Source organism: Pantherophis guttatus, chromosome 7 (assembly GCF_059756535.1).
Source record: "Pantherophis guttatus breed Tessera chromosome 7, ASM5975653v1, whole genome shotgun sequence".
In the NCBI taxonomy this organism is placed as follows: domain Eukaryota; kingdom Metazoa; phylum Chordata; class Lepidosauria; order Squamata; family Colubridae; genus Pantherophis; species Pantherophis guttatus.
In genome coordinates, this window is record NC_142069.1 from 33,145,321 (window position 1) to 33,170,630 (window position 25,310).

The 25,310-nt window shown below is 38.8% G+C and overlaps 1 protein-coding gene across 7 annotated transcripts in view; it reads right to left on the bottom strand.

The window, feature by feature from the left end:
• Window positions 1–24,034, bottom strand: part of TCF20 (transcription factor 20) — a 187,060-nt gene extending 163,026 nt beyond the window's left edge. For 3 of the 7 annotated variants that reach the window (XM_087873141.1, XM_060694593.2, XM_034403311.3), the window contains exon 1: window positions 23,783–23,940. The gene's annotated coding sequence lies outside the window, so the exon portion shown is untranslated. Of the gene's footprint in view, window positions 1–23,782 lie in introns of all 7 variants that reach the window. The other 4 variants (XM_087873139.1, XM_087873137.1, XM_087873138.1 and 1 more) reach the window with 3 other exon arrangements.
• Window positions 24,035–25,310: the final 1,276 nt, after the last annotated feature.

Consider the following 25,310-nt stretch of genomic DNA (forward strand, 5'->3'; position numbering starts at 1 on the left):
AAATTTTTGAATTAATTAAGTTACATTTTTGTATGAGTTCCATAATCTTGTCTTTCTGAGATAATTTGAACCCCTTATCTGTTTTGTCAATTTGGACTCCTAGATACTTATTTACCTTTCCTAATATTTTTAAGTTGAAATTTTTGCCTAGTTGTTCAGCGAAATTATCACATTTAATTTTGTCGTGTCCAAAATACAATATATCATCAACATAAATCAAAACATATTCAATAGAATCATTATTTTTTTTTGTGAAAAAACAAAAATCAGATGAAGTAGCTACAAAACCCATATTTTTAAGTATCTTTGATAAGCACTCATACCACCGCTTACCGGACTGTTTTAGTCCATAAAGGCTCTTGTTTAATAGCCAAATTTCTCCCTTTTTTGTATCCTTTCCTGGGGGTGCTTTCACATAAATTTCTTTATCTAGATCAGCGTGCAGATAGGCTGTCTGCACGTCAAATTGATATACTTCCAGATTTAAGATAGAAGCTAACACTAGTGCTGTTTTCACGCTTTCTGATCTAACGGTTGGGGAGTAAGTGTCTTCATAGTCATCCGGAAATCTTTGGGCAAAGCCTTGAGCCACCAACCTGGCTTTGTATAGGAATTTACCATCCTCTAGTTCCTTGATTTTATAGATCCACCTAGTGCCAATAGGGGATTTCTCAGTGGGCAGGTCTGTTGGTGTATATACATTTAGTTCTCTCAAACTGTCCATCTCTTTTTTCATTGCTTCCTCCCACTTACTTTTTTCTTCTAGGGGTAGCTTAAGTATGTCATCATATGTGTTAGGAGTCAGGTGTTTAGCTTGGATAGACAGTACGTAATCATCTAATCTTTTAGGAATTATGCCCCTATTGGATCTAATGGGCCTATTCTGGGGATGTTCATCGCTATGCATATACTTAGCTTCTTTTTCGGTTAATTGATCTACTTTCAAAGTGGGGTGTCCTTTTTTCCATTCATCATTAACTATTACTGGGCATTTGATTCTGTTAGTAGATGTGGATTTGGGGTTCGTATCTGATGTGTGATGTTTTGCGTGCGTGTGTGTAATATTTTTTGATTCTGGGTAAATTTCATTGAGATGTAATTTTGACCAGTTCATGTGTTCATGAAACACGGCAGATCTGGATACAATGAAGTGATTATTTTTATCAATGAAGCGATATCCCTTGGTTCCTGATTCGTACCCCATAAATATCAGTCTTTTGGATACTTTCTCTCCTTTGCGCCTTAACTGTGAGGGCACATATACATCAGCAGATACACCAAATACGTGTAAATGCCCAATTTTTGGTTTCCTTCCATACATGAGTTCGTATGGGGTCTTATTGATTGTACTGGACCATAAGCGATTTATAGTGTAATTGGAATAATTAAGGGCTTCAGCCCAGAATGACTGGTTTAAACCAGCATCATCTAACACACATTTAACCATGGTTTGTAGCAAACCATTCTTCCTTTCAGAGACTCCATTTTGGAATGGGGAAAATGGACAAGATTTAAAGTGCAATATTCCTTGTGATTTTAGCCAAGTTGAAAATTCGTTGGATAGGAATTCCGACCCCCTGTCAGTCATTATTTGTTTGATTTTGGTATTGTATTGTGTTTCTACCATTTTAAAGAACTCCTTAAATTTTTTGAAAACCTCACTTTTGTGGTTAAGGGTGTATACAAAACCAAATCTACTATAGTCATCGACTATGGTCAGGAAGTATCTTTTTTTGTATTTAATTGAAGGTTTTAATGGGCCTACTACATCCATATGAATTAGTTGAAAGGTTGATTGTGTGGTGCGAGTGGCTTTTTTGGGTTTTGGCTTGTTTTTAATTTTGGAAGAATTGCATACAGAGCATTCTAAGTAATTTTTACAGTTCTTTATTTTTAAATCTTCGGAACACTCTAACATTTTTCGTATGACTGGAAAGCTCGCGTGTCCTAGCTTTCTGTGGAGTAAGTGACTACAATTATCGTGAATAGGTTTTCCATTGTTTAAATTTTCAGACATATTAGTATCAGTGTTTGATGCATTCTTATCATTATTTTCATCATGGCTATCTGAATTTGGTTTTTTGTTTCTTAATTGATAGTTTGCATAGACTAGTTCGTTATCTTGTGGCAGTAGGTATGTTAGTCCATCATTTGTAAATAGTTTACCTATGTTTCTGTTGTTCTTAGTCATGAATACCTTTCCACCTCTGAAAGTGGTTTCTATTGCATTGTCTATGCTTAACTTTAGGGTTGCCAATATGTTATTTGGAATTTCGGGCACAAATAGTACCCCCTCTATTTTTCCTATACCTTTTATATGCGTGTCTCCTATTCCTCTCACTAGGACTCTATTTTGGTTTGCTACTTTAATATAATATTTCTTTTCAGTGAAGTTACTTAATATTTCTCTATTATGAGTTGTATGGCATGTGGCTCCTGAATCTATGAGCCAGGTGTTGAGTGAATCAGATATCAAAGTGTTATTATTTCTTATTCCATATAGTGATCCTTTCTTATTTTTTCTAGGGTTATTTCTGTATGTTTGTCTTTCTCTAGAGTGTGGTGATTCTCTTCTCTTATACCTGTAATCTGGGGAGGTTCTGTCTAAAAAGTGTATTCTTCTATCCTTGTGTTTATATGAGTCACTGTATCCTATATTCTTGGGACAGTCTCTACTCTGATGTCTTTCAGATCCACATGTGAGACATTCATGTGGGTATCTGTCTCTGGCCCTGAAATCAGTCCTTCTTTGATTTCTACCTTCTCTTTGTTGTGTATATCGCTCTCTTCTAAGTCTATCTTCAGTAATAAGCTTATTGGTAAGGTTTTCTAAAGTAATTTGCTCTATACTTAGGTTATCTATTAGTGTAATGTAGTTATCCCAGCTGTGATCTAGTGAGTTAATTATAATGCTTTTCATGGTGTTGTCAGAAATGGTTTCTCCCCTTTGAATAAGGTCTGCTCTTACAGCGTTTAAATTCAAGATATGCTCACTCATGGATGTATCATGTTTTAGTTTGGCAGAATAGAATTCCCTAGAGATTTTTGTGGTAGTGGTTACATTTTTGCTATAGAACAGTCTGAATAATTTTTGATATACTTCAAATACAGTTAAATTATGCTCTATACTGGGGAGTATACTTGGGGAAATAGAAACAATTAACATATAGTATGCTTTGTGGTGGAGGCAGTCTATTTCATAGGTCCAAGGCTTATTTGGTGGGTTATCAATAAAAAATAAAACATTTTCTTTCATATATACAATCTGTAAACACTGATCCCATTCCATTAAGTTGCTTCCATCTAATTTCAATTTTATAAAGTCTGGAGGTATTGTCCCTGAGTGTAGTGAGGTGTTATTCATGTTTAGTAGCTGTCCATGATTTAAGACCTTAGCATACTCACAATAAGGCCTGGGTATGGTAGATGTATGTCTGTATTTACTTATCTCTATGTTGCGCTGACTTGTATTTATGTTTCCTTCTTCTTTCTTTGCAGGCTCGTTCTGGGCATGCTCAGTCCTCATTTTTCTCCAGCAGTCGATGAGGGAGGTTCCTGTGTCTGCAGCTCCTGGGGTGAAGTCCCAGACGGCCTTCTGTTGCTCTGCTTTGTTTCTGGAGGGCCTCTGGTGACTGAAGAATGCCTGGGGTGCTGCTCTGCTCATCGGGGAGTCTTCTCTGAGGTCGTCAGTAAGTGGAGCTTGAGGCAGGCCGCCATTGCCAATGGAGCCGGGTTGTTCAGGGAGCTGCTCTTCAGTAGGTAAGTATGATTGCCAGCTTGTCTTTCTTCGGGTGGCTAGGCCTTTCTTTAGACAGTCTATTTCTTTTTGGCCTTTGGTAGATGGTAGTTTAGAATTTTCTATTTCATTTTCTGGTTGTTTGTTTGGTATTGTTAGTTTAGTCCCGAGTGCTGCAGTTAGCACCTGTATAGCATTGTCTATTTCTACTTCAGTAGGTTGAGCTTTGTTTTGTTTAAATAATTGTTTTTTATTTGTTTTTGGACTCGGGTAATCATCTTCTTGGTAGGTTTTGTTTTTTATTTCGTAGTTTGAGGTTTGGAATTCTTTTAGTAATTGGTCAGGCATTTTAGAGGTATTAGGTGGGTAAGATGGCTGCCATGAAAAAGGCGGGAAGCTGTCGCCATCTTTGGTGTCATTTTTGAAGTCAGGGGTTGAATTTCTTACCTTGCAGTTTTCTTGTTTGTTATTTTCGTTATCTGCTGCTGTTCCGTGGTCTTTTATCATGCTGCGGATTTTCACAAGCAGATTTGATTCAGCTGTAGTTGTTTCTATTAATTCTAGTATTTTTCTTTTTACCTCATCTTCTTTGTTTGGTGTTAGCAGTTCATTTTCTTGTAATTGCGTTTGTTTCTTAATATTTTCAAGTGGTGTATATTTGTCAGGAGTTAGTTGAGCTGCCATTCTTTTCGTTATGTATCTGGTGGCAGGTCTTCTTTTGTCGTTATGTGAGTCTTGCATCTTTATGTTCGGTTGGGCCTACCAAACCATCCTCTTGCTACCAATTTGTTGCTAGTTTGGTTATCCTGGTTAGGCCCATATATAAGAGACTGTAGGCTTTCTTGTAATAGTAATATTTATTTCTTTTCTTCCTCAGGAACACAATTAGACAAGCACTAATCTGGGAGGAGCAAGAACTTATATACAGAGAAGGCGGGGCTAATGGTAAGTACTAACCAATGGTAAGTGACACAATGACATCACACAATGACATATAAACAAGCACACATATTTACAGATATCAGGTTAGGTATTTTCATCTGTAACACAACAGGAATGGCATGGATCTTCCCATAGTGGTTTAATTGTCAACGACTTTAACTATTCTCCACAAGGCTAAAAGACTGGAGCCATTCTTGCCTCTAGAAGTGAGCTACTCCAAAGGAGGAAACAACCCCCAAGAATGCTTGTCCCTGTATTCTCTCCAATCACACTTCTGAAAGGAGCTCAAAAGATGCTCCCTATTAACCCATATTGGGCAGGCAGGTTTATTTGGAATAGTCAGTCTCTAAAACACCCAGAGACCAGTTTAGTAAAAGTGACTAAGGCACCAGGCTAGAAACCAGAAGACTGTGAGTTCTAGTCCTACCACAAAGCCATCTGAATGATGTTGGGCAAGCCATTCCCTCTCAGCTCTAGCAAGCAGGCAATGGTAAGTAAGCCACTTCTAAAACCATGCCAAGAAAACGGCAAGAACTAGACCAGGCAGTTGCCAGGAGTCAAGACTGACTCGGAGGCTCACCAAATTAAATATCCAGGTATTGAAGTATATATGTAGTCCTCGACTTACGACAGTTCATTTAGTGATGGCTGAAAGTTACAACGGCACTGAAAAAAGTGAATTATGACTATTTTTCAGTTACCACCTTTCCAGAATCCTCATGATCATGTGTTCAAAATTCAGATGCTTGGTAACTGGTTCATATTTATGACAGTTGCTATGTCCCAGGGTCATGCGGTCCCTTTTTATGTCCTTCTGATAAGCAAAGTCAGTGGGGAAACCAGATTCACTTAACAACCAGGTTACCAACTTATCAACTGCTGTGATTCACTTAATAACTGAGGCAAAAAAGGTTGTAAATGGCCAAAATTCACTTAACAAATGTCTCACTTAACAACAGAAATGGGACTCAATTGTGGTCGTAAGTCGAGGACTACCTCTATAGGGCTTTGTAAGTAATAAATATAAATTGCACTTGAAAATGGAGTGTGGTGTTAGAAGTATTATCGCAGGATGTATAGCATGTATACACTATTGAAACAGCGACGTCTATGCTGGCTTGGGCATGTCGTGAGAATGGCTGATGGTCGGATTCCGAAAGATCTCCTGTATTTATTTATTTATTTATTTTATTTTATTATTTAAATTTAAATATGGAGAATTAGTGCAGGGAAAGCGCCTCAGAGGGAGACCCCCACTGCGATATAAGGATATTTTCAAGAGGGACCTAAGGCCCTGTGAATGGACATTAACAACTGGGAAACCTTGACCTCCGATCGTTCAGCTTGGAGGCTAAAGACGCAGCATGGCCTTCTCCAATTCGAAGAGACACTTGTTTGGCAGGCTGAGGCAAAGAGGCAGTCCCGGAACCAGCGAAAACTGGGGGCTGGGCAGGGGACAGAATGTATCTGCCCTCAGTGTGGAAGGGATTGCCACTCTCGAATTGGCCTTTTTAGTCACACTAGATGCTGTTTTAGGACCTCTTTCCAGAGCACGATACCATAGTCTTTTGAGACTGAAGGATGCCAATGATGAAGCTGTTATTATTATTGTTGTTTTGTCACAGTCACCCAGATGTTCAGACTGGATTTGGTATTTTTATCCACCTATTGAGTCCTTCCCAAGGACCTGCGTTAGGCAGATGTTAATGTTTTATGGTGTTAGAGGGGCTACATGGGGACATCCTTGAAGAACACCTGTAACATTCAACTGGTCTAGAGTACAGTAATGTGGACAGAGATAAGCATGCCTTGGAATGCCCATGTAACACCTCTACTTTGTGAGCTGTACAAATTGCCAGTTTGCTTCCAGGTATGATTCAAGATACCAACCATTTTCTACAAAGCCCTACATGAGATAGTGCCTAGTTACTTGACGGGCTATCTATCTCCCATAATATCTACCTGATCAATTCAATCTAACAAATTGATGGGCTCCAGGTTTTCTTCTTTCTTCTTTGACTCAGCACCTGTTCTCTAGAATGAGGTTCTTCCCAAGATTAGATGGCTCCCACTCCACTGGCATTTTGGAGATAGAAAAGACTTGAAGACTTGGCCTTTTGCCCAGAATTTTGGCTAGAGTGGTTGAAACCCCTTCTGAGTACTGTTGTATGTACACTTTTTTATGTCAGCGTTCCAGAAGAACCCAACTTCAATTAAAAACTCAGAGACAGGCATTTTCTCAAAGTTCCAATTTATTAGAATAGGTATACTGGCACATATGGGAACCTGAATCTGAGAGTTCCGGGTTTTCCCTCAGTAAATCAAAATCCCAAATCCAGCCCCTGCACCCATCAGTCCATCATATGGCCCAATCGACATCCGTCCCAACTTGAGCCATCACTGCAACCACTCCTCCTCCAGATGCAGGAACAGCCTTACTTTGACCGAAAAGAATGCTATTATGTCTAACTACAATCCCTCTATTAAATCCCCCCTCCTAATTTCTCAAGCACAAGAAGGTGGCAGCGTGGAAGCTTCTGGTGTTAATATGGCTTCCAAAGCTGACATTTTGGTTATTGCCTGGTTTTGCAATCGTTTTACTTCTTTGGCTTTATTGGTATATAATTATATGTTCTGTTCTTATCTGTGAACAATCCAGTCACTAGATGTTGGGTATATAAATTTAAATAATCGTGAACATCTTTATCATCTTAACTTACTATCAGCTGTACTGGATGGAGTGACAGAGTCAAAGCCAAAAAATAACTGGAGAACACTATGCTGAATAATTCTAGGATTTGCTGATTACCATAGATCTTACTCCAAATACTGTTTCTCTATAAGAGATAATCGATACTATTTCATAAACCATGGGTTTATTATTTTCTATTGTTTTCCTATTATTTTTCTCAACCCAATACATTGTATTTCAAGGTTCAAAGAAGTTGCCTTATATTTGTATAGAACCTATACTTTTAAACAAGGACTTTGAATAAGTCACAATTGGTCACATATAACATACTAAGTTATACATTGTGCTTTATAAATTAAGTGGATAGGTTCGTACTACACCATGAACTAAAACCAAAATGAATACAAAGCCTTAGCAAGATACAGTTAGGCTCTTTACATCATAACATCAAATAATTGCATAAAAGGCAACGTACCTTTCCTAAAATCTAGAAAAAAAACCCCAAGCACAGCCATTTGCAACATCGCTCTAGCCACAACCTACAAAATTTCACTGAATATGTGGTTGAGGAACATGTTCAGAGGAAGAAATAGTAAACAAAAGAAAGCTTCACAAGTGTCAATGACTGCAATGAAAAACTAAGCTAATAGATTGGTTCTTCAAATCTTTCCAGATAAGGAGGGGATTTGAGGTCACCCACAAGAGCTCCAGACAGCTGCTCTTTCTAAGGAAACTGCAAGTATAATGGTATGTAAGAAAGAATAGGAAACACTGCCTAGGAAAAGATTAGATAAGAAAAAGCAAAGCCTGCCGTTGGATAATGGGAGGGGCACGAGGCTGAGAAGAGATATTCTCAGATTCTTAAGGAGAGGGCAGGAGAATTGTATTTTCAGGCTTGCAAGATTGAGGTCAGCCATACTAGATAGATCAGATAGGAAACACAACTAGATCAACTAATTATGCTTTATTGTAAAGCAAACAGAATCGTGAAAATATGATTTGTCTAGGCCCGTGATCGCGAACCTATGGCACGCATGCTACAGGTGGTACGCAGCACCCTCTCTGTGGGCACGTGAGCTGTCAACCCAGTTCACCTCAGCCATGCATGTGCGCCTCCTGCTGGCCAGCTGGTCATCGGATCTCTGCCATGCATGCGGGGGGGCATGTGCGGGGGTGCATGCACAGGGGATAGGGGGCATGCATGCATGCATGGGGTGCATGTGGGGGCCCATACTTGCATGCGCAGGGGGCACGTGCATGGGGCCACATGTGCATTGCATTTTGGGGGTTCGGGTGCACGTGCACGCATTTGTGCGCTTGTGCTTTGGGCATTCGGTCCAGAAAAAGTTAGCCATCACTGGTCTAGGCAGTATTTTTGGGTCCAAGCTCCTAAGAACTTTCTCACATATCATTACTGCAATAGTGATATTCATAAGATTAGAGCTCTGGGAGATAAGAGAATAGTTATCTTCCTCAAACTGCCGGTGGCGCCTTTGAAAAGACACTAAGTTTGCATACTTTCTTTCTTAACCATTTTTAAAAATTGCTTGTTAACTGCTTTTCAACTATTAAAAACCTTTAATTGACAAGTTTGACACCACCAGATAAATTTCCCTTCAATCCTTAGTGAAATAAAGTTTTAACTATTCATTTAAAAGCTTTTTTTGTAAAACAATAAAAGGATGATCAAAACTTTTATTCAAGTAAGTTACAAACAGAGAAAGGGACCAGATACATTTGAAATAAGATTTTGGAATTACTTATACAGAATCCTTTACGAGGGAAAATGCTTATAGTCTGAATTATTTTTAAAAATTAGATACTAGAAGGAAGTAAAGATTACAATTAAAAAAGAACATACAAGGACCCAGTTTGTGGGGGCAATAAGCTGACTTTGTATAAATATACAAAAGTATGAAGGCTATTGCTTAACACATTGTAAGCCGTCCTGAGTCTCCGGAGAAGGGCGGCATATAAATCAAATAAAAAAAAAAAAATCTTTGCAGAATTATAGAATGAGCAAAATATTTTAACATTGAAGGATGTTTTTGAAAAATGGAGTCAGAGGTTAATATTATTAGTGTTAACATAGACCTCTATCCATATGGAGAAATTGTGTCTACAATTTTTTATGGAAGAGGAACAAGTTTTACTTGATGAGATCGAAACAGAGTTAAAAGTGGACTTACAAATGACAGGTTACAAGAATTACCATATTTTCCGGCGTATAAGACGACTGGGCGTATAAGACGACCCCCGAATTTTCCTGTTAAAATATAGGGTTTGGGCTATACTCGCCATATAAGACTACCCCTCTTCCAACGCACACCAAATAAAAATTAAAAAACATCAACTGGCTCACCCACAATGTAAAAGCAGCTGTGCTAGACCCAAAATGGTCCCTGCAACAAGCAGGAACCTCACACAGCCACAAAAAGCCCCCCCCCAAAAAAACAACTTTCACACTTTACACACACACAACACAACACAACATAACTGGCTCGCCCACAATGTAAAAGCAGCTGTGCTAGACCCAAAATGGCCCCTGAAACAAGCAAGAACCTCACACAGCCACAAAAAGCCCCAAAAAACAACTTTCACACTTTACACACACACAACACAACACAACACAACTGGCTCACCCACAATGTAAAAGCAGCTGTGCTAGATCCAAAATGGCCCCTGCAACAAGCAGGAACCTCACACAGCCACAAAAAACCCAAAAACCCAACTTTCACACTTTACACACACAAAATTCCACATACAGCTTTGTGAGATTTTGTGTGTTTCTGTAGTTAGAGTGAAACACTACAAAAACATACTAAATCTCAGAAAGCTGCACAAATATTATTTTATTTTATTTTATTTTTATTTTTATATGAAAGCTAAATTTAAAACTTCCTAAACTTTAAATGGCTAGGTCTAAAAAAGAACAACTAAAAAAACCCCCAATTAACTATTTTTTTTAAAGATCCCAAAGGGGAAAAAAACTCACCCAATAGAACAGGGGTCTCCAACCTTGGCAACTTTAAGACTTGTAGACTTCAACTCCCAGAATTCCTCAGCCAGCTTTGTTTTGCTGGCTGAGGAATTCTGGGAGTTGAAGTCCACAACTCCCTGCCTGCTTGATTGCAGGCAGGGAGTTGCTTGCTGATGGAATGGATTCAGGCAAGTGAAGTAAGGCAAGCGAAGCAAGGCAAGCAGCTAAGGTAAGCAAGCTGGAGGGGGAAAACTTTTTTCCTTCTCCATGGCTCTGGCGATCTCAGCTGAGTTGCCTGATTAGCAGATCGTCAGAGCTTGGATCGTCAGAGCCATGTGAAAGGAGAAAACTTTTTCCCTTCTCCATGGCTCTGGTGATCCCAACTGAGTTGCCTGATTAGCAAAACGTCAGGGCTTGGATCGTCAGAGCCATGTGAAAGGAGAAAAGTTTTTTCCTTCTCCATGGCTCTGGCAATCCCAACTGAGTTGCCTGATTAGCAGATCTTGGATCGTCAGAGCCATGTGAAAGGAGAAAACTTTTTCCCTTCTCCATGGCTCTGGTGATCCCAACTGAGTTGCCTGATTAGCAGAACATCAGGGCTTGGATCGTCAGAGCCATTTAAGGCTCGTCAGAGCCTTTCGGGCTGGTCTGCCTGGTTACAAGAGAACAACACCTGGCGTATAAGACAACTCCTGACTTTTGAGAAGATTTTCATGTGTTAAAAAGTCGTCTTATACGCCGGAAAATACGGGTACTTGGAAAAAGATGTTACACTGGACATACAAAAGAAATTGGGTGGTGTTTTAATAATTAAAAAGGTTATACAAGCAATAAACCAAGAGAGCGATCTGGTTAATTTTCTTATAATGGATTTACAATGGAGGCTTAAAGTTTTGAAGAATCTTGTGAGAAGAGACAAAGAAAAAAAAAAGAAAAAAAATCAAGTTCTACAACGTTTGAAGGAACCAAAGATCAAGATGGTTAGAAGTAAAAGAAAAGAACATCTATTTGGTTTATTTGATCAAAACTAACATAGATCTTATTTCTGATTATCCCTAATGGTCTTCTATTGACATCAGGACTGGAATGATAGTTTATGGATTTGTTTATAAATAAGAGATAGAATGTAGAAAGAAGAAATAATGTGTTGCATTTTAAGAAGTGATAAATTAATAAAATTGTTTACATTTGTTGTGATTAAGGTGAGAAATCACTTCTTTATATATTTCTTTTCTTTCTTGTCTATTTCTATTTTTTCCTTTTTTCTTTTTTGCATGTTCTACTCTTTATTCTTCTTATCTTTATCTTAGTTTGTATTAATTTTTACTTTTGTATTCACGATTTTTAATAAAATTACTATAAAACAAAACAAAAGCTTTTTCAAGATGTAATGGGATTCTAGCCATATTCTTCTCAAGTAGATAACTAACAACTTCATCACCTATATAGTTCAGATGCCTAACAAATGTACACAATTATTTTAACCACAAACAATCCCAAAAGACTCAATTTGGATTCAGTCTCTAAGAAACTAGGTTTTTTATCAACAGAGGGATGAATTCTCAAATCAAGACAACTCATTTGTTTTTTAGTTTTTTTTAAGTTCGAGTATAAAGTCGATAATCAACATATTTTACAAAAAAGGCAAACGATCATTTGAATAGTTTTTTTTTTCAGTTAAAATCAAATATAAAAAAGAAAAAGAAAAACCCTTGCTCTTTTATTCTGCATTTCCATTATATCACACTGGAAATTTTAATCTTTTGAAGACTACTAAACACTCGGTATTTATGATAATCCACCAGTAGGCATAAACTAAACTGATTAGAAACATGTTTCAGAAACTGTGCTCTGCCATGCATTATGGAAAACACCTCAGAATATTGTTTAGTTCCTAAGTACTTGAAAAAAGCACCTCAAGTAATGAAACATTCAGTGAGAAGCTTTCTAGGTTAGACAAATGAAATAGGATTTTAATCGAAGCTCTAAGATAATTAGAGCTTATTGTTGAATTACATCCTGACACTTGAATTAATTTATCCAGATTAAATTAATTTCAAAAGATATTACTACGTTTTTAAGATTGGACACAAGGAACACAGTATGCTACTTCTACTCTCTGGTGATTTTTCCTTAAAATTAAAAATATTTAAATTACCTAATATTTGATATATGCTTTTTAATTAAACTGAAATAGGTAACTCAGAGCTTGTTGCCAAGGTGAATGATTGTAATGTCACATATCACATTTTAGTTTGGGGGCAGGATCAAAGGAAGAAAGCACAGTGAAGGATGTGTAATTGTAAATATCAGTTTTAAAAGCAAATGAGTTTGAGGCATAGAAACATTATTCTAGAAGAATGATTTTTAAAAGATGGATTGCAAAGGTCCCAAAAACATAACACAGACATTTTCTTAAAATCAACAATTATTAATAGTCCTTACAAAAATTGTTTAAAACTGCTTAGATCACGCTGCCCTTGAAGAGAATTCAGAAGCTGCAGCCGGTCTAGAATGCCACAGTACTTTTTTTTTATGGCTCTGATGCCCATTAAAACCACTGCTCTACAGCTGCACTAAGTCCCAACAGACTTTTAGGTGTGATTCAAAGTACTGATTTTTAGCTGTATAGTGCTGGTTGGCAGCAGAGTGGAGGAATGAGTGCCACCTCCTTCTATTGTTTCTGCTTGACCCACCAGATCTAACACATGCTTTGAGTCCCTTCTATTAAACAATGGCATTTTGTTGGAGTCAGGAGCTATCCACTCTCTGAGATAGCACCTGCCTTGTAGAACAGCATTCCCTCTAGAGATCAGGATGGCTCTAATCCAATTGTTTCTTGTAAGGCTCTGTAGACCTGGCTGTTTCCCCAGATGTTCAGGCCAGGAGGTTAGGCTAGCTCTGTTGTGAATGAGATTTTATGACTGGAAAATGTCATTTACCCGGCGTGCTATGAATTATAGTTTCAATTGTTATATTTTAATCTTTGTATGCTATCCAATCACCATTGTGAAATGGGACAGCCATATAAATTATTTAGATTAATATATTTAAATAAATATCTTCATTGTCAATTCTAAGACTGTTTGCTGTGTTTAGCGTCATTAGTTTGATTTTATATTTAATCTTAGTTCCATTTTTTTCCACTGTGCTCCTTGGTCTTTTTATAATTTTATTAAAGTATATGAGTACAAAGATAAAAGACTAGTCCAACTAAATAAAATATATGAAAAGAAAGAAAAAGAGGGGTGCAAAGAGACAGAAAAAGGTACCGGTAAATAAATAAAAAAATATATATATAAAAGATTATTCCCCCCCCCAAACAATATAAACATTTTCAGTAACTAAATACCTTCTCTAGAATTTCACCTAAAAATCTCTTCTTCCCATATCTCATTCTTTATCAATAATCATTGAAATTCTGTACAGAATTTCAGTATTCTTCCATTTGTTTTGTTTGATGTTCTTGGACTCTGTTATCTTTTCAATGACATCTTTTAATGTGCAAATTTGAGGTTGGAACCTCTTTCTAAATTCAGAAATCTTTTAGAAGGCTTTCCTTATTTTTCTGTATCTATTTCCATCTTTGATGTTATAATTAGTCTTCTGGTTAGGACAGTAATTAGGACTGGGATTGCCATTGTTATATGATGTGATCTTAAAGCATGGTATTAAATGACTGCATTGTTTAGCAGTGGTAATCCCAGCATTCTCCTAAGAGAGATGGGTCATTAAAAGCAAAGATGTGGGGAGTCCCAAGTAAGGCTGTGGGGATGCTGTAGGAGGGTGGGAAAAACCCTGGGAGGGCTGGTGCAGGCCACATGTGACTTGGGGGAGAGGGAGGCCTTGAAAGGACCAGCACATGCTTTGCAAAAGTCGGTGGAAGCTAGGGATGGGCGGGCACAGGCTACATATGAGTAGTGGGAGGGTTGGCACAGGCTGCATGCAAAGCTGGCAGGGAAGATTACAAATGGCAATCACTTGATTGCAAGTACTGCAATGGCTGGAATTTTGAAACCAGTCAAATGTCCATTTTTTTCAGTGTTGATATAACTTGGAATTTTTGCTGAACAAATTAACATAAACTAAGGACTTATATGTATTGTAACACTGTTTCTTATATTTTCTAAACTGATATTCTATTATCTGAATGTTCCTTAAGCTACATGTCTTCATCCTGTCTCCAAAGGTCTTTCCAACATACCATTTCAATTTCAGATTGAACTTCATCATAATACTCAGGAGTCATGAACCTTTTCTGTGTCAGCAGTTAAAGCACAAAGTACAGTAGTCATCATATTAAATGATAGTCCTTGAAATCTAACTGATATGATTCGGTAATTGATCGTATGTTTCCAAGGCAGCCTATTTTTCAGAGAACCTGAGGGCAGGAATGGATGGAAATTTATCAAAGAGAGATCCAACCTAGAACAAGGGAGAAATTTCCTGACAATGAGAACAATTAATCAGTGGAACAGCTTGCCTCCAGAAGTTATGGGTGGAGGTTTTAAAGAAGAGACTGGACAGCCATTTCTCCAGAATGGTATAGAGCATGGGTGTCAAACTCAAGGCCTGTGGGCCCGATCTGGCCTGCGGGGTGCTTAAATCCGGCCCGCACGGCCAGCCTGAAAATATCAAAGGACCAGCCTGCGGTGCCTCTGCCAGCCAAAACAGGCTGCATGTGGGTCCCCCGCAGCCCATTTTTGGCCTCCCAGGCCTCTTGCAGCACTCTGCCAACCAAAAATGGGCTGTGCAGAGGCCTTGGGAGGCCTCCGTGTGGTCCATTTTTGGCCAGCAGAGCGCTGCTGGAGGCCGGGGAGCCCGAAAATGAGGCACGGGGGGGGCCTACATGCGGCCCCCTGCACCCCGTTTTAGCCAGTAAAGTGCTGCAGGAGGTGCCTGCCCGTCTCCCCTCCCCCCCGGTCCCCTCCACCAGCCTGCAGAGAACTACAATGCTGATCCGGCCCTCAAAGAAATCCAGTTTGACAACCCTGGTATAGAGTCTCTTGCTTGAGCAGGAGGTTGGATTCCAACTCTGTTACTGTATACTGTTACTATAAGTATTATTCTTGCTATAGCTTTCCTGATTATGAAAACCATGCCATGCTTTCTTTACCATTGTAGTAAATAGTGTAATCTTGTGACTGAAAGAATCCAATTCTAATCTATTTCAATTCACTGAAACGTAAGAGGACAACATGAGGTTGATTCATTTCATCTTTCACTGTGCTGGGCTTTCCCATATTCATGCTTCTTTCATTCCATGCTTCTTCCACTGTAATTCTTTCTTTGCAGCTTTTGGATTTTCATTTCTGAAATGACAACATCAGCAACTAAATGTCCCAAAGGCTTTAATCTAGCCACTTCATAAACATCACTAATACTCAGCTAAGCTAAGTAACATGTTTAGTGCCATCTGGCCTGAGTGGCCCATCATCTGGCTTTATATCATCAATCATTTTTATTGCCTATCTCTTTAGTTTTCTTGGTAAAAGGTACATTGGTCAAGAACTGTAAATACCACTATCTCCTTCATGGTAAACTGTGACAGTCTATCTAGTTAGGTAAAGGTTCCCCTCGCACATATGTGCTAGTTGTTCCCAACTCTAGGGGGCAGTGCTCATCTCTGTTTCAAAGCCGAAGAGCCAGTGCTGTCAGAAGACGTCTCTGTGGTCATGTGGCCGGCATGACTAAACGCTGAAGGCGCATGGAACGCTGTTACCTTCCCACCAAAGTGGTCCCTATTTTTCTACTTGCATTTTTTACGTGCTTTTGAATTGCTAGGTTGGCAAAAGCTAGGACAAGTAATGGGAGCTCACCCTGTTACGTGGCACTAGGGATTTGAACCGCTGAACTGCCAACCTTTCGATCGGCAAGCTCAGCGTCTTAGCCACTGAGCCACCGCATCCCTCTATCTAGTTGAGAGGGGTATTAATTATCAAGCAAAACACCTTCCTCAATGGCAGATGTCACTCCTGGCAAATATCAACCGAGAGAGAGCTGAATCTAAAAGACATGTAGTAGCTTAAATTCATCCATGTGTTATGTCTATATTTTCAAGGTGCAGAGGCATAAATTGAGCCCAAAACACTAATCAACTAAGAAGCCTCCATGACAGGTGGCTACCAAAAACAATGGTAAATTAAGTGGTGGGGTGATAGTGGCAGATATAATGTTGTAGCAGTGATTCTTGAATGTTCTTCTTTCTTTTCTGGGGCCTCTGCCAATGGTCTGGCAACATCAGGGGCCCAAACTTCAACCCTAAATCCCAAATCCTTCATGGGGGATGGTTTCAGATTTAAATCAAACCTGTATTCTACACAAACCATGATAGCAACTATCCTTACTGGAAGCAATTCCCTCCCACCCCACAATTTTTTAACCAGATTAAGCCTTTATGAATTTCACAGTGAACAGCCTTTCCAGACAGCCACAAGGGAAGAATGGCTGTTGTTCCAAATGGTCTAACTTCATATATACTACCCTCCCACCCCATTTCTCACTGGGAAGCAATGACTCATCCAGAACTTTCTTTCAAAACAGCAGAGATAAATGTTAGCCTGACTAGGATGTCGATCAGAAAGGTTGGCAGCTCGGCGGTTCAAATCCCTCGTACAGGTGTCCTGCGTGAGCACGGGGTTGGACTAGATGACCTCCAAGGTCCCTTCCAACTCTGTTACTGTTTACTTTAACTTTAAATGTATGCCATTTTGGGGTATTCTGCTAACTACTCATCCTATGCAAAGTTAGATATATACAGTATATGATAAAAACCACTGAAATCAAGAAAACTAAGGTGCAACTGTAAACCGCCATATCAGTCACTAATTATAGTAAATGATCCAGCATAAAAAGGTTGGTGTCAGTGTTAAGGCGACATACTAGAATCTGGATTGTGAGTTTCAATCCTGCCTTAGATATGGAACCAGCTGAGTGATCTTGGGCCAGTCACTTTCTCTTAGCTCTTGGAAGGCGGCAATGGCAAACCACTTTTGAAACCTTGTCAAGTAAACTGCGGAGACTTGTCCAGGCAGTCACAAGGAGGTGCCTGCGGGCGCATTCACACCCACTTATTGAAGAAAGTGCACTCTGAGTCTCATGCTATTGTATTTTAGTTTAAGAAAAAACATGAAAGGGAGGAACTTTGTGCCAAGGTCCTGATTAATGAATGGATAGTTTTCCACAACTACATAGAATCACAGATATTGTACTATCTCCTAGGGAGCTAGGCAAGAATTAAAATACTGACCATTTAAAATTAAAAGGAAGGAAGAAAAAGTTGGGACAAACATTATAGCTGTCATAATGCAGTGGCAACATTACTTGGCAGAAAAGCATTTACTACAATGTTCGGTAACCAACAACACAGGTAAGTATTGGCAAGATTTGTTCTGTTGAAATCTGCTGCCAGTCATTTCAAGGTAAAGGTGAGTAAGCTTTCTGCACATCTGGGAATTTCATTTTTGAAGGTTTTATTCTTTTAATTTTATTACATAGCAGTGATATTATCAGATATGATGGAGGCAGAATGTCCTTCTTTCCTTTTTCTGTTTTGGTGGGTGCTTCCCACCATAAGCCTAACGTACTGAAAGCTTGACATACATACTCTGATCTGCTAAAATCAATTTCATTGCAACTAAATTATTCCCCTACATGTATGTCTTAAAAACAAAATAGTTAATGTTTCCTTTTCTCTAACCAACCCAAAATAATTTCCCACCAGATTCTAGTTTCCTTTTTTAAAAATCTGCTTCCAATTTTTTCTCATCTGATTTTCCCCAACCAATGATAGTCATTCGCTCCATCTTTGTAAATGGAAATAGTATTGTATCCAAACTTCTTGTTCAGTTGCCTTTAGTATTTAAGAGCACAAACCCTGAAGATCCCTATTATCATATAACAGTCCAGCCCTTGATGAGCATGTTGATAAGCATGGTATAGTGGTTAAAATGTTAGAATGGGAGACCCAGATTGAATTTAAATCTTAATACAGCAATTTAGTTCACTAGTGAATACATTTGACTTAATTTTTCATTAGGTTCTTGTTGAGAAAAAAAAAATAAAATGCACAGTATTGTAAATGGTTAACATCAGCTGTAACTGTTAGGTCTTCTTCACTGCAGGTACTTGAGGGCCAACAAATGAGGCAGACGCAAAGCAATCCTATAAATCTTTTTAATGCCACTTCTTGGAAAGCAACATTTGTTTTTAAATAGGCATATGCTTGTTGATCGTATGTTCTTGACATTTAAAAAAAATGTCAGGTTTAGCCTGAGATGTGTGCTGGAAAGAAGAAAAGCTGGAATATTGCATGCCACCTACTTGTCCACATCTCAATTCTCAAACAACTTTATTTCAAATGTACTACTTCCAGCATTAAAAATCAAACCTCACACAGAAATTCAATTTCTATTTTGCATTATACATGAAGGAAAATATCTTTTCACAGAATAGAATCCAACATAGCAAGAAATAACTAAGAGACATAAGAAATGCAGAGCAATTTGTATGGAAATTAAAAACTGTTTTGAAACTGAGAGAGTGGGGATAAACAAGGAGCTTCTATGTGAAGTGAACAGATGCTAGGAAGGGGGATTTTAGAGATCAGTATGGTAGTGACAGCAATTTGCCCAAGACTCGAATGGAAACAAATGCTACAATTATTGGTTTGAAGAAAAAAAAATGAATGCAGTCATAAATGCTGAGAGAAAGCTGAAAAATGATCAGGTTGCATATATACATGGCATAACTGGAAAAGTGTTGAAATGTGGACATGGTTTGCTTATGAAGTGACTATGTGGTTTCTCACATGTGTGAAGATTGCATCTCTGCCTGATGATTAGAAGGATATCATTATTCTTTCTCTGTATAATAGGAACGATAACAAGAGCAAATGAAAAAGTATGAGGGATTAATTAAACATGCCTGAGAAAATGTTTGGTTCTGACCGAAAGAGTTAACAGGGAGCAAAATTTGGACAGTACTGTGTGGCTTTATGCCAGAAAGCTGGTGTACTGATTAAATTTTTATTCTTCAGGACATGGAAAAAATGTACAAATGTGTGAAAGTTTATTGTACATTTTTTTGATTTAGAAAAAGCATGTGAGAGATTGAACAAATTTGGACTATAGAATGATGCACATAAATATTAAATGAAAGGTTGATTGAGTTAAAATCAGTATAAGATGGAAGTAAAGCATGCATAAATGGAATGCTTAGCAAAAGGTTCAACATTCAGCAGGAAAAAAGACAAGGGTGTGTGATGCTCCCTCTGCTGTTTTATATATATATTGTGCAAATTCATGTAAATTCATTTATGAATAAGAAATACTGCCATTACTGCCATTCAAGGTGGGGACATAAATGCATGTGTATTCTTTGTGTGGAGACATTACCATGTCGTGGCTAAGGATTTAAGTTCTTGCAGAAAAGTATGATGTTGCAAGGGGAGTGGATCTAAAAATTAATGTATCAGAAAATCAAGGCAGCTATGAACAAATTACAAGTTATACATAAATGGAAAAAAACTAAAGCAAGTAGAAAATTTGTGTACCTTAGAAGAATGTTTATTAAAACCTTTTCAGATGTATAAATGCTGGCAGAAAGGTGTTTGGTAGCATGTTATCTAATGCAGGGGTCCCCAACCCCTGGTCCATGGACTGGCACCGGTCCGCGGCAGGCCAGAAACCGGGCTGTGCAAATTAGCAAAGCTCCATCTGAAGGATACAGGTAGCACACGAAACTATGCTCCTTCCGGTCCATGGAAAACCTCTCTCCACGGAACCGGCCCCTGATGGCCAAAACGTTGGGGGCTGCTGACCTAATGTGAAGAGTGCTATGTGCCAAAAAATAATATTTATCTAGCTTTTGCCCATTTGTTGGATAAAATGAATTATGTCAGGGCAAACATAAAAGTTGAAAGCAGTGAGAATGGAGTATTTGAGAAAGGTGTGTAACTAAGATTAGAATAGAACCAAGAATGAATGGAAACTGAATAAATGTTGAATGCAATGCAAAGTTGAATAACCAGTGTGAAATAAGTCTGATCTGGGAGGAACTATACTATACTATACTATACTATAGATGGGAAAGGTTGAAAAGTCTTAGATGAATTGAATTTATGAGATTATTAGGTCATGTATGAAGTAGCTGAAGTAGGTAAAATTTACGAGGGAAAGATATAGAAAGGTACTGTGTTTCCCCGAAAATAAGACCCTGTCTTATATTTTTTTGAACCCTGAAATAAGTGCTTGGCCTTATTGCCATGTGCTCAAAAGCCCGATTGGGCTTATTATGAGGGGATGTCTTATTTTGGGGGAAACAGAGTACATAGTGAATGATGTTGATAAAAAATAAATTTAATTATACTTTTTTTTATCTTTATTAGTTAATAATAACTAATTATTATTTATTAGTTCTTCAGAAATTCAATGATTTCATTAAGTTATATTGTTCTTCTGTATTTTTAAAAGATCCATTGTTAAAGTGTTTTAATATTAATGTTCTTCAAGTATGATATTCTAATATGAGACAGCAGTAGCTTAGATTGCTATAACATAAAGAGTGGTCTTTCTACTGTTCCTTATAATTCTGTTCCAAAGACCCTGGAATGTTGCCTAAATTCAATGATGTACAAGACAGAATGCTGTTAGTTAATAAAACAATTGGACACTGGGATGGAGACTCAGCTTTCTAAGATCAAGTTATTATTTGTCCACAAAAAAAAAAGTGTCTAGGAGTTGCCCCTAATCTTCATTTTGACACTGGATTCATGACTGGAAGCTCTGACAAGATACCTGTTTACTCAATTACAACTCCAGAAAGTTGGTGATATTTTGCAATAGTTATTCATACCCTTGTTACACAGACTATTTTTTTAAATTTATGGAAGTTGCGAATGGAAAAAAATGCATCAAACAATTTACTGAATTGTAGAAGGAATAAAGGTTGACCTGAAAGATCTGCCAGCTATTTACTGATCATATGTTGTTAAACTTTAGAATCTGACTATCTGACTGCCTTTCCCATTATGAACCTGCTCAGGCATTAAGATCTACAGGAGAGGCCCTTCAAAAACTACCCCTGCTATTGGAGGCTCCATTATCTGGCATACAAGAGAGTTTTTTCCTGCCTTGTTCCTAGATAGTGGAATACATTTGGCCTTATTCTTGCAGCTTTTATGAAATTTATTTCCTTAAAAATTATATGGCCACCTATCTCGTAAAATACAACTCTGGACAGCTCACAATAATTCAATCCTTAGGCTCAGGTGGATTTGATTTAAATCGAGTCGATTTAAATCATGATTTAAATCACTAGTAAAAAGACTTGATTTAAATCAACTCGATTTAAATCATAATTTTTAAAGAGCAACTGTCATCTCTGCTACTCCTTTGACTCACTGTTGACTTACCGATAGTCCCAGTGCAAAATATACAGCCTTGTGCTACATAACTAAGCTCCATTTCATGCTGAATAAACTAAATTATTTATGTATCTTAAATAGAAAACTATCTTACGATAGATTTTTACCCCAAAAGTTTTTTATTAAAATAAATTCAATAAAAATAAAAAAATCTGATTTGAATAAAAAAATCTGATTTAAATAAAAAAAATCCAATTTAAATTTAAAAAATCTGATTTTTTTGATTTTTTTAAAAAAACCATTGATTTTTATCCACCCTGCTTAGGCTCCAACCTTATCCTATCCCAGCGCTTGGGGAACTTTCCAGAAAACGAAAAGAGTGTAGGTCTGCTGGATACTTTCATACCCCAAATATGAAAACAATTCAAAATTTTAATTGTTAATCTATTTTAATAATTTCAATTTAATATTTAAGTTTGCCAAGTTTGTTTTTCTATGATTTCAATACCGGTATCTTGGAAGAAGTTTGGGTTCACATATTTTATTAAGCCATGGTATAATTAACTTTTAAGGAATCATCATGATTAGACTCACACAACAGACTAAAACATACAGTAGCTTGTATAGTTATGATTAAGTTTGATATTTGAATCTAACCAATTTTCACCCTTTACTGTATTTAAAAATGTCTGACTGAAATTTTGGAATTTTGAAAATTGGTTATATCGGGAGCCTGCTATTCTCTGAAATTTAATGCCCAGGTGAGCTGTCTTTCCTCAAAGACCTTTCATTGCCACTATAGTGGGCAATGGAACACAACATGTTTTCAATATCTAACTGTATAGTGGCTGTGATGACCCTGGTCTTTTTAAACATGTTGTAGGACTCCAACCCCTATCAACCCCAGCCAGCATGGGATTGATGCTGTCAATCATGAATGATTAATGATCAAAATGAATTGATGATTGACGATCAAAAATGATCAATGAAGTCAGCAATGACTTCACCAAAGTCTGATTACTACTTCTTCTTTTAACTATTCAAATGCATCGTGCAAAAAATAGCGAATTGTGTTTTTACGAGTTTTTATTTATCGTTTTTGATACTAACATTTTGATAGGAATTGCAAATTTTGGGTAGTAATTAATGGCGGAGAATTGGGCCCCAGGCCTCTGTAATCTCACACCTGGCAAGGAAAGAAAAACAGTTTTACCCGTGTAAAACTTCCCAGGAGAAAGGTGGCAATTAATTAGCCCCCACTCCAATTTAACGGAGGAGGACCACCGTAATTTCTCCGCAGCCTCCCACCGCTCGCTACTCCGGCGTTTGGCACCCAAGCCAGAGAAGTTTTCTCCTCCAGGCGGGGAGCGGGAAGGCTCTGCTCTCAAGGGTTAAAGCTGAGCGGCAGAAACCCCGCGTGCGGCTGCCCTTCAGTCACGCTGCCTCGCTCCGGTGGGAGGAAAGGAGCGGAAGAATGCGAAAGGGGAGCCCGGCCCGCTCCTTTCCCGCTGGCGGCGTCCCTCCTTCCTGCCTTCAGTCACACACAACCCTCTTGACTTCAAACCTCTCCGAAGAGAGTCAGCTCGAGTTACAACCGACGGGTTATTGTTCCTCTTCATCTTCTGTGTTTCGCTTTGAAGCGCCACCGGGCAGTTTTTTTCACCTTCTTCGGGGCTTCTCCCCCCCCCACCCTCCTCCTCCTCCTCCTCCTCCTCCCGGGATTTGCTCACGGCGCCTTCACGCCGAGTATCTTCCCGCACTTCCTTTTGCGCGGCATTCACGCCTAAAGACCCCGGGAGGGACGAGACCGGGAAGATGAGGGATCGTCTACCGCTCGCGCGGTTTCTCTTTTCTTTTCTTTTTGCAGCTCCAGAAAGAGAGCCTGGGGGGGGCAAGGGGGGGGGGAGAAGCAGCCCTGTCGACCTAGTCCTTTCCACCCACCACCCAGTCCTCTTTTCGGACATCGCAGCCACGTAAAAAACGAGCAAACCCGCCCCCCCCAAGGCCAAGGGGTGCTGGATGAAGCAAATTCTGTTTAAAACACGCCTTCCACGAGGAAACGCTTACCTTGAGATGCTTTTTTTTTCCTATTGCCCCATCCTTAGCTCCTCTATGGGCGTGGGAATATTGAGGGGGGGGGGAACTCTCTGCTTTTCTATAGATACAATTTCGCCGCACGATAAAAAAAAAATGGTTAGAAATCCTGTCAAGTCATGTGATTGATTGAATTATTTCCACCCCTCTTTTCCTCCTAAACGCCCCCCCCCTTCTCCCCCCCCCGTTTTAGGACAATACTCGGCAGCTTTTTTTCATTATGTCAGACAAAAATGGCTGATGACAGAGAGGAGGAGCGCGGCTGCCGTTGCCAGGGAATGCTGGGCTCTCCCCGCCGCTCCTCTGGCTGCAGAGGCTTTGAGGCGCGAGGCACCCGCGGAGGCTGATTAGGGTCTGGTATCTCACAGTCATGCCTTGAAGTGTAGGAGAGTAACTCTTCCTGATTCCTCCCGTCTCTTCTCTCTCCCCCCCCCCACTTCCTTTTCCTGCTTCTCCGGGCAAAAGGAAAGTCTATGCGGAGAAAAGCCGAGCCGAGTCTTTGAGAGCCACCCGGCTTCGTTTCAATGGGGGTTGAGAGCGGACGGCAGCTTGCACCCCTTTTGAAAGAGAGCTGACAAATGCCTCCCCCCCCCAACTTGAAGCCCGGAATAAAAATAAATAAATATATGGAATCGATTCTATTAGGGTCGTTATTCTATCCATTGAATCTATCCGTGCTAATCCCAGCAGCTCCTCTCCTCTTTATGTACTTTAGCAGCAACTCTGGTCCAGATGCTCATTTTACAGAACCGACAACCTTCCCCAATTTGTTGTTCTCCATATTGAACGTTTCGTCTCCAATATTCATAGCGATGCTGGGTGGGGGTTAACGGCAGTGAAAGTCCAATGTGAGGCGTTCGTGAACAGTTCCAAAGGGCACTGGATTTTATTTCCTATTGTTGCATCCATGCCTTCAAAGTGTATCACATCATCTGTACAACTGTAGCATTTCCTACTATAAATGAGAAAGAGCCATCTAATTCCAATTTGAAAACTTCCAGTGACAGTTCTTCTTATTTAACAGCTATTAATTTTCTCCCCAACAACTGTCCTTGTACTTTTCTGTTTTAACAGAGAACAAAAGTCCGCTCTCTTCCACTAAACAACCTTTACCAATTCTACTGTTTTCCAAAAACGTTTTACACATCTTTAAAAATAAATGTTGATGTGGGATAATTTAATAAATTATTTAAATCCAGAGCCATGTTTTACCACATTAGGACCAACAGAAGTGAAAAAAAATATACCAGATTATTTCCCACAATCCATCATGGCATAAATATAGTAGGTTCATCACATTCAACCAATGCCCATGTTGTCTTTAAAAAGCTCAGGCAGTGGTGTGAAGTAGAGAAAAACTAAGTCCCAGAATTAGAGAAACACTAATACTTTTGCAAATTGGCTTTTTCAGGGCCCCCCAATAGGAATCAGAAGTACTTCAGGCAAAGTAAAAAGCATTTTATTAAGGGGGAGGAGTCAAGTGTTTATATAGGGTACAGAA